Raw genomic sequence first — 10000 nt, 5'->3', positions numbered from 1 at the left:
AAAAATATTACTTGAATAATAAATATATTAAACTCATTAAATAAATGATTGAACATTTCAGATTAATCTTTTTCAATATGTTGTATGAAAGACAAATGAAAAAATATGTCTATAATGTCACATTTCTCTAAAAATTGCATTGATTTACAGTTTTTTTCAATCGCTAACAAGCGCTTACCCATACTTCAGATAATTTTTCTAAACTCTTAACACAGACTTACACCTACAAAACACAATTGGCCACATTTTGTTAAATATATACTAACTCTCCATTTCAAAACAGAACACATGTTTCTCTGCACACACTAACTTTACCAAAACACTGGAAATCTGACTCAAAATGAAATTATTCTTTCAAAGAATAACACTTGTTTTCACTTCACAAGGTATATGCAGTCAATCAAAGTACACCAGGTTTCAAAATACTGGCTATTGTTGACATTACAAAAACTGCATAGACTTTTATGTTTCAGGTAACATGCAATCCACCTTTTACACTAATTTTCTTGGTTGGGAACTGTATGTCCACATGTACAGTAATGTTCACATTCAAACACATTCCAGTAAAAAGCAAATCAGTTATTATTTCTTTATTGTTTACTAAAGGAGGTACAGTAGAAATACAGTATAATAGAACAGAAAAAGTTTACAGTATTGCTTAGTGAACAAAATATCATATATAAGAGCATTCTGAAAAGAAAAAAAAAACAGCAAAAAGCCCAGATAAAAAGGGGGGAACTAAAAATAGCACAAAATTAATTTATCTAATCCCTGCGATCTTCAGGGTTAGGCCACATGTTTTCGTCAACATCACATCTGATATTATCCAAGGCGATGCACCTGGGATAAAACCGCTTTGTATGTCAGATCCACCCTTGGCAATCTTGAACTGTGATGTCCCTGCAGCCAGCATCCATGGCTTCAAGGAGGGACATCTGGTCATAAACCTTCCACCTCCATGCAGAAAAGAACTCCTCTATGGGGTTGAGGAAAGGTGAATAGAGGGGCCTGGTTGGCCTCCAATTCCATAACTCTCTGAAACAAAGTTTATGTATATCATGTCATTACTGTATACCATACTGTACTGTAACCTATTACTGTGTAGGTTACCTACTTGCAAAGTGCAAAGCTTATAGAACTGGACATTGAATTGAATATACACTATACCTGGACATATTGTCATCGTAGCTCCTTGACTCTCTCACTGTTCCTCTCAAAGGGAACAGTGTAGAGCTGCTTCATCCGCACTCTGTGTTTGGACAATGTCCGTGTAATGGTTGTGAGGCTGATGCTTTCTATATTGCCAAATATCTCATGGTCCTCCACAATTCTAGTTTTAATTTCATGCAGTTTTATTGCATTATTTGCAACAACCATTTCTACAATGGCAAGCTCTTGATCATTATTGAGGAGCTTTCCTCTTCCCCCAGAGGGTGGAAGACGTTGCATTCTTTAGAGGGAAAAAAAAAATCAACATATGCATTACTGTATGACCTTATTGACATGTCAAGTGAGAATAGAAACAATCCATGTAAAATGCAATACTTACCTGTTGGTTTGTTGAAAGATGCGAATAATGGAGGCAACCGTTGACCGCCTCAAATTGGGTTGCACTCTTTCACCAGCCTCTCTTAGTGAGAGACCGTGGTTGATTACATGGTCAATGATAGTGGCACGAATTTCATCACTGACTACTGTTCTTGCAGCCCTTGGAATGCCACCACCATGCATGTCCACCTCTCACTGCTCCTGTACCTCCTTCTGCATCTCTCACTGCTCCTCTCACTGCATCAAAATTCCTCAAATTAGCTGCTCCTCTCACTGCTCCTCTCACTGCTCCTCTCACTGCTCCTTTCACTGCATCTCTCACTGCTCCTCTCACTGCTCCTCTCACTGCTCCTCTCACTGCTCCTCTCACTGCACCTCTCACTGCTCCTCTCACTGCTCCTCTCACTGCACCTCTCACTGCTCCTCTCACTGCACCTCTCACTGCTCCTCTCACTGCACCTCTCACTGCTCCTCTCACTGCTCCTCTCACTGCTCCTCTCACTGCTCCTCTCACTGCACCTCTCACTGCTCCTCTCACTGCTCCTCTCACTGCACCTCTCACTGCTCCTCTCACTGCTCCTCTCACTGCACCTCTCACTGCTCCTCTCACTGCACCTCTCACTGCTCCTCTCACTGCTCCTCTCACTGCTCCTCTCACTGCTCCTTTCACTGCATCTCTCACTGCTCCTCTCACTGCTCCTCTCACTGCTCCTCTCACTGCTCCTGCATCTCTCACTGCTCCTGCACCTCTCACTGCTCCTGCACCTCTCACTGCTCCTCTCACTGCTCCTGCATCTCTCACTGCTCCTGCATCTCTCACTGCTCCTGCTCCTCTCACTGCTCCTCTCACTGCTCCTGCATCTCTCACTGCTCCTGCATCTCTCACTGCTCCTGCACCTCTCACTGCTCCTCTCACTGCTCCTCTCACTGCTCCTCTCACTGCTCCTCTCACTGCACCTCTCACTGCTCCTCTCACTGCTCCTCTCACTGCACCTCTCACTGCTCCTCTCACTGCACCTCTCACTGCTCCTCTCACTGCTCCTCTCACTGCTCCTCTCACTGCTCCTGCACCTCTCACTGCACCTCTCACTGCTCCTCTCACTGCTCCTCTCACTGCTCCTCTCACTGCTCCTGCATCTCTCACTGCATCTCTCACTGCTCCTGCTCCTCTCACTGCTCCTCTCACTGCTCCTGCATCTCTCACTGCTCCTGCATCTCTCACTGCTCCTGCACCTCTCACTGCTCCTCTCACTGCACCTCTCACTGCTCCTCTCACTGCTCCTCTCACTGCTCCTCTCACTGCACCTCTCACTGCTCCTCTCACTGCTCCTCTCACTGCACCTCTCACTGCTCCTCTCACTGCTCCTCTCACTGCTCCTCTCACTGCTCCTCTCACTGCTCCTGCACCTCTCACTGCTCCTCTCACTGCTCCTCTCACTGCACCTCTCACTGCTCCTCTCACTGCTCCTCTCACTGCACCTCTCACTGCTCCTCTCACTGCACCTCTCACTGCTCCTTTCACTGCATCTCTCACTGCTCCTCTCACTGCTCCTCTCACTGCTCCTCTCACTGCTCCTGCATCTCTCACTGCTCCTGCACCTCTCACTGCTCCTGCACCTCTCACTGCTCCTCTCACTGCTCCTGCATCTCTCACTGCTCCTGCATCTCTCACTGCTCCTGCACCTCTCACTGCTCCTCTCACTGCTCCTGCATCTCTCACTGCTCCTGCTCCTCTCACTGCTCCTGCATCTCTCACTGCTCCTGCATCTCTCACTGCTCCTGCTCCTCTCACTGCTCCTCTCACTGCTCCTGCATCTCTCACTGCTCCTGCATCTCTCACTGCTCCTGCTCCTCTCACTGCTCCTGCATCTCTCACTGCTCCTGCATCTCTCACTGCTCCTGCATCTCTCACTGCTCCTCTCACTGCTCCTGCATCTCTCACTGCTCCTGCATCTCTCACTGCTCCTGCTCCTCTCACTGCTCCTCTCACTGCTCCTGCATCTCTCACTGCTCCTGCATCTCTCACTGCTCCTGCTCCTCTCACTGCTCCTGCATCTCTCACTGCTCCTGCTCCTCTCACTGCTCCTCTCACTGCTCCTGCATCTCTCACTGCTCCTGCATCTCTCACTGCTCCTGCTCCTCTCACTGCTCCTCTCACTGCTCCTGCACCTCTCACTGCTCCTCTCACTGCTCCTGCATCTCTCACTGCTCCTGCATCTCTCACTGCTCCTGCTCCTCTCACTGCTCCTCTCACTGCTCCTGCATCTCTCACTGCTCCTGCATCTCTCACTGCTCCTGCTCCTCTCACTGCTCCTGCATCTCTCACTGCTCCTGCTCCTCTCACTGCTCCTCTCACTGCTCCTGCATCTCTCACAGCTCCTGCATCTCTCACTGCTCCTGCATCTCTCACTGCTCCTGCTCCTCTCACTGCTCCTCTCACTGCTCCTGCATCTCTCACTGCTCCTGCATCTCTCACTGCTCCTGCACCTCTCACTGCTCCTCTCACTGCTCCTCTCACTGCACCTCTCACTGCTCCTCTCACTGCACCTCTCACTGCTCCTCTCACTGCTCCTCTCACTGCTCCTCTCACTGCTCCTGCACCTCTCACTGCACCTCTCACTGCTCCTCTCACTGCTCCTCTCACTGCTCCTCTCACTGCTCCTGCATCTCTCACTGCATCTCTCACTGCTCCTGCTCCTCTCACTGCTCCTCTCACTGCTCCTGCATCTCTCACTGCTCCTGCATCTCTCACTGCTCCTGCACCTCTCACTGCTCCTCTCACTGCACCTCTCACTGCTCCTCTCACTGCTCCTCTCACTGCTCCTCTCACTGCACCTCTCACTGCTCCTCTCACTGCTCCTCTCACTGCACCTCTCACTGCTCCTCTCACTGCTCCTCTCACTGCTCCTCTCACTGCTCCTCTCACTGCTCCTGCACCTCTCACTGCACCTCTCACTGCTCCTCTCACTGCTCCTCTCACTGCACCTCTCACTGCTCCTCTCACTGCTCCTCTCACTGCACCTCTCACTGCTCCTCTCACTGCACCTCTCACTGCTCCTTTCACTGCATCTCTCACTGCTCCTCTCACTGCTCCTCTCACTGCTCCTCTCACTGCTCCTGCATCTCTCACTGCTCCTGCACCTCTCACTGCTCCTGCACCTCTCACTGCTCCTCTCACTGCTCCTGCATCTCTCACTGCTCCTGCATCTCTCACTGCTCCTGCACCTCTCACTGCTCCTCTCACTGCTCCTGCATCTCTCACTGCTCCTGCTCCTCTCACTGCTCCTGCATCTCTCACTGCTCCTGCATCTCTCACTGCTCCTGCTCCTCTCACTGCTCCTCTCACTGCTCCTGCATCTCTCACTGCTCCTGCATCTCTCACTGCTCCTGCTCCTCTCACTGCTCCTGCATCTCTCACTGCTCCTGCATCTCTCACTGCTCCTGCATCTCTCACTGCTCCTCTCACTGCTCCTGCATCTCTCACTGCTCCTGCATCTCTCACTGCTCCTGCTCCTCTCACTGCTCCTCTCACTGCTCCTGCATCTCTCACTGCTCCTGCATCTCTCACTGCTCCTGCTCCTCTCACTGCTCCTGCATCTCTCACTGCTCCTGCTCCTCTCACTGCTCCTCTCACTGCTCCTGCATCTCTCACTGCTCCTGCATCTCTCACTGCTCCTGCTCCTCTCACTGCTCCTCTCACTGCTCCTGCACCTCTCACTGCTCCTCTCACAGCTCCTGCATCTCTCACTGCTCCTGCATCTCTCACTGCTCCTGCTCCTCTCACTGCTCCTCTCACTGCTCCTGCATCTCTCACTGCTCCTGCATCTCTCACTGCTCCTGCTCCTCTCACTGCTCCTGCATCTCTCACTGCTCCTGCTCCTCTCACTGCTCCTCTCACTGCTCCTGCATCTCTCACAGCTCCTGCATCTCTCACTGCTCCTGCATCTCTCACTGCTCCTGCTCCTCTCACTGCTCCTCTCACTGCTCCTGCATCTCTCACTGCTCCTGCATCTCTCACTGCTCCTGCACCTCTCACTGCTCCTCTCACTGCTCCTGCATCTCTCACTGCTCCTGCATCTCTCACTGCTCCTGCTCCTCTCACTGCTCCTCTCACTGCTCCTGCATCTCTCACTGCTCCTGCATCTCTCACTGCTCCTGCTCCTCTCACTGCTCCTGCATCTCTCACTGCTCCTGCTCCTCTCACTGCTCCTGCATCTCTCACTGCTCCTGCTCCTCTCACTGCTCCTCTCACTGCTCCTGCATCTCTCACTGCTCCTGCATCTCTCACTGCTCCTGCACCTCTCACTGCTCCTCTCACTGGACCTGGTCTTCTCCCTGGGCCCCTTGCTCTTCCTCTTCCTCGTCCAGACATTACAGTGTTTGTCTTTTTCTGTTTCTGTTTCCAAAAACATCACTCCTCAAAGTCCTCCCAAACAATGATTTGTTGTACAAATCATTTAAAATGAATAGTTTTATCATGAATTCACCTTGTTTTTATCATTCAAACCTCAATAACTGTAGTTTTCGTTTTATTACAGTTTTTTACGATTGTTTACACACTAAAATAAAAATTTCCACACAATTTGCAAAATTCTACTCCAAGGAGCAAAACACCTCCACAGATTTGCACAACATTACACACAATGTCTGCTTCACCCTTTTTGCAAAACATTACACACAGTGGGTGCTTCTCATTTCTTATTTGTGCATCCTCGTTTCCTTTCCTCGTTTCCTTTCCTCGCGTCTCAGCTCCGCCCCCTGTAGGAAGCGAGGGAAGGCTGCAAGGAAAAGACGCGAGGACGGAGGAATCGAATGTAACTTTTTTTATACATTGGAATACTTGATCACTCGAGCGTCACTTCATCGCGTCATCAGCAGCGCTCAAAGGATCTGCCCTTATGTTGTTGAAGTTTGTTTATTTAAGAAATTCATAATAAATAATAATAAAACAAGATACCCTGTTGAAATATGTGAGATGTGTGGTTTATATAAACTGCAAAGGTAAAGTATAAATTAAAATGATTGTGACCGATGTGAAGGGGGAGGAGAATTTAGACGTGCGTCACGTTTTAGTCGATAAAACTCTTCCGCGTAGGATACAGCTGTGTATCCTCGCTCATGACTCCTCAGGAAGCCTCCTAACTCCTCGATCCTCGACTCCTCGCGGTGCAATTAGAGAATTGAGATGTCCTTCAAGATGGCTGAGCTCGATTGGTTTCCGGGTCATAGGATGGAGGACGAAGGAGAGAGGAGACGAGGAGGGATATTGAGAAGCACCCAGAGATTTGTAAAACTCTACACACATTTTCACACCTTAGACACAGTTAAGGATTGTGAGGTTACTTCCTTGTCATTACAAAGCCCCGGATTGCCAATGACAACACTAATGAACGAATTGGATAATCACATCCACCAGGTGTGGAAGCACACATGTGCTAATTTGAAAACGCAGCACTCAGGTGTGCTATAAAAGGCAGCAGGTGAGTTCACCTGTCTTCAACAAAAATGGAAGGAGCTAGAAGAAAACGAAGAAGAGTGAGAATGAGAGGGGGAGCTCAAAGAGGAGATGAAGGAGGTAGAGGAAGAGGAGAAGGAGGTAGAGGAAGAGGCCCAGGTAGAGGAAGAGGAGAAGAAGGAGATAGAGGAAGAGGAGAAGAAGGAGATAGAGGATGAGGCCTAGGTAGAGGAAGAGGAGAAGGAGGTAGAGGAAGAGGCCCAGGTAGAGGAAGAGGAGAAGAAGGAGATAGAGGAAGAGGAGAAGAAGGAGATAGAGGAAGAGGCCTAGGTAGAGGAAGAGGAGAAGGAGGTAGAGGAAGAGGCCCAGGTAGAGGAAGAGGAGAAGAAGGAGATAGAGGAAGAGGAGAAGAAGGAGATAGAGGAAGAGGCCTAGGTAGAGGAAGAGGAGAAGGAGGTAGAGGAAGAGGTAGGGAAGGACTTATGCCATTGAAGACATAGCCTGTGATGTGGATGAAATCTTATGGCCTGATCCAGCCAGACGGAGAGATGATGAATAGTTACAGTATTCTTGTTGGTTTTACAGTAGTTTTTCTTCAGAGTCAAAGTGTATGTACTTCATGCAGTAATTTTTATTTGTCTACAGATTTTATTTGTTTCATTGATTTCATTGTTGGTTGATTACTGTAACTGATTATGGTAAGAAATACTGTGTAAGTATTGAAATAAATACTTGAAATATTCAGTCTGCAGCATCAGTGTTGTGCAGTGCTTGGTAAGTTTATAGTAGGCCTATTTGTGTACATTCTCCCTATATCTCAAACTAATCATGAAGAATGTTGTGGGTATGTCACTATTTTTTTTTTTTTGTCATCTAAATTATCCCTTACATAACAATGTCTGGCCAAAAATCTAGCACATGCTATTTCCTAAAATTAGTTTTTTTACAAATGTGTTTTATATGTATCACAGCTGTGTGTAACTGGCTGCAATAGTGTCTGATCATTGAGGACTGTGTTGGTTAAATGAAAACTAATAGCATTTTCACAAATATGTGTGTATGTTTTGACTGAAGTGTGTATGTTTTGACTGAAGCGTGTCATTTTGAAACAATCTAGGAATTATGCAAATTGAGTGTGGTGTTTGGATAATTGTGATTCTGTTTTGAAAAAAAGAACCCGGTTTTCAAAATTGTGTGTAAACAATTGAAAAAAACTCTAATAAGTTGTAATTTCACATGTACAGTAGAGGCTTTATATCAGAAGGTGTTCATTTCTCTCTATATGAATCGTATTGTGTTTTATTGTCATCATGACGTGTGTTTTCACTCTCTCTGTGTTCGTCTGTGTGTGTGAGAGACACATTGTTCCTCAGGATGATATTTCACTTCAAAGACTGCAGGTACAGTGTGTCATTCTCACAAATTACCTGCAGTCAGAACACAAAGAGTGATTTATGTCTGAGATAATGACACACACACACACACACACACACACACACCAGCAGTCAGAACACAAAGAGTGATGTCTGAAATAATGACACACACACACACACGCACACAAACACACACCTGCAGTCAGAACACAAAGAACACTCTAACAGGATGAAGATTCACACAAACTCACTTTATCAGATCAAACTGATGTACTGAATGTACTAACCATAACCATAACCCTAACATTAATCAGCCAAAATTTTGTTTGTTTTTTTATTCTAATATTCTAATATTTATATTTTATTTTATTTCAGCTAAAAAATATATTTTTAGTATTATTATGTTAGTGATGTGTGTATTTGCTGAGATGTGTGTATTTGCTGAGATGTGTGTATTTGAGGTGTGTGTGTATTTGAGGTGTGTGTATTTGAGGTGTGTGTATTTGCTGAGATGTGTGTATTTGAGGTGTGTGTGTATTTGAGGTGTGTGTATTTAAGGTGTGTGTATTTGCTGAGGTGTGTGTATTTGCTGAGATGTGTGTATTTGAGGTGTGTGTGTATTTGAGGTGTGTGTATTTAAGGTGTGTGTATTTGCTGAGGTGTGTGTATTTGCTGAGATGTGTGTATTTGAGGTGTGTGTATTTGCTGAGATGTGTGTATTTGAGGTGTGTGTATTTGCTGAGATGTGTGTATTTGAGGTGTGTGTGTATTTGCTGAGGTGTGTGTGTATTTGCTGAGGTGTGTGTATTTGCTGAGGTGTGTGTGTATTTGCTGAGGTGTGTGTGTATTTGCTGAGGTGTGTGTATTTGCTGAGGTGTGTGTGTGTGTGTGTGTATTTGCTGAGGTGTGTGTGTGTGTGTGTGTGTATGTGCTGAGGTGTGTGTGTATTTGAGGTGTGTGTGTATTTGCTGAGGTGTGTGTGTATTTGCTGAGGTGTGTGTGTGTGTGTATTTGCTGAGGTGTGTGTGTGTGTGTGTGTGTATGTGCTGAGGTGTGTGTGTATTTGAGGTGTGTGTGTATTTGCTGAGGTGTGTGTGTATTTGCTGAGGTGTGTGTGTGTGTGTGTGTGTGTGTATGTGCTGAGGTGTGTGTGTATTTGAGGTGTGTGTGTGTATGTATGTGAAGAGGTGTGTGTGTATTTGAGGTGTGTGTGTGTGTGTGATTAGGTGTGTGTGTATTTGAGGTGTGTGTGTGTGTGTGTGTATGTGATGAGGTGTGTGTGTGTGCGTGTGTATTTGAGGTGTGTGTGTTTATGTGATGAGGTGTGTGTGTATTTGAGGTGTGTGTGTGTATGTATGTGCTGAGGTGTGTGTGTGTGTGTGTGTATTTGCTGAGGTGTGTGTGTATGTGATGAGGTGTGTGTGTGTGTGTGTATTTGCTGAGGTGTGTGTGTGTGTGTGTGTGTGTATGTGATGAGGTGTGTATGTGCTGAGGTGTGTGTGTGTGTGTGTATGTGATGAGGTGTGTGTGTGTGTGTATGTGATGAGGTGTGTGTGTGTGTGTGATGAGGTGTGTGTGTATGTGTATGTGATGAGGTGTGTGTGTATGTGCTGAGGTGTGTGTG

The 10000-nt window shown here is 46.9% G+C and overlaps 2 protein-coding genes across 2 annotated transcripts in view; both read right to left on the bottom strand.

The window, feature by feature from the left end:
* LOC311080854 (glutamate receptor ionotropic, kainate 2) overlaps positions 1–10000 on the bottom strand; it is a 60141-nt gene that overhangs the window by 17855 nt on the left and 32286 nt on the right. The window lies entirely within an intron of this gene.
* naga (N-acetylgalactosaminidase, alpha) overlaps positions 1–10000 on the bottom strand; it is a 45860-nt gene that overhangs the window by 33070 nt on the left and 2790 nt on the right. The gene's annotated exons all lie outside the window — the stretch shown is intronic.

The sequence above is a fragment of the Abramis brama genome (genome assembly GCF_963993115.1).
Source record: "Abramis brama genome assembly, chromosome: 4".
Lineage (NCBI taxonomy): Eukaryota > Metazoa > Chordata > Actinopteri > Cypriniformes > Leuciscidae > Abramis > Abramis brama.
This window is presented reverse-complemented; position numbering and strand designations above follow the sequence as displayed.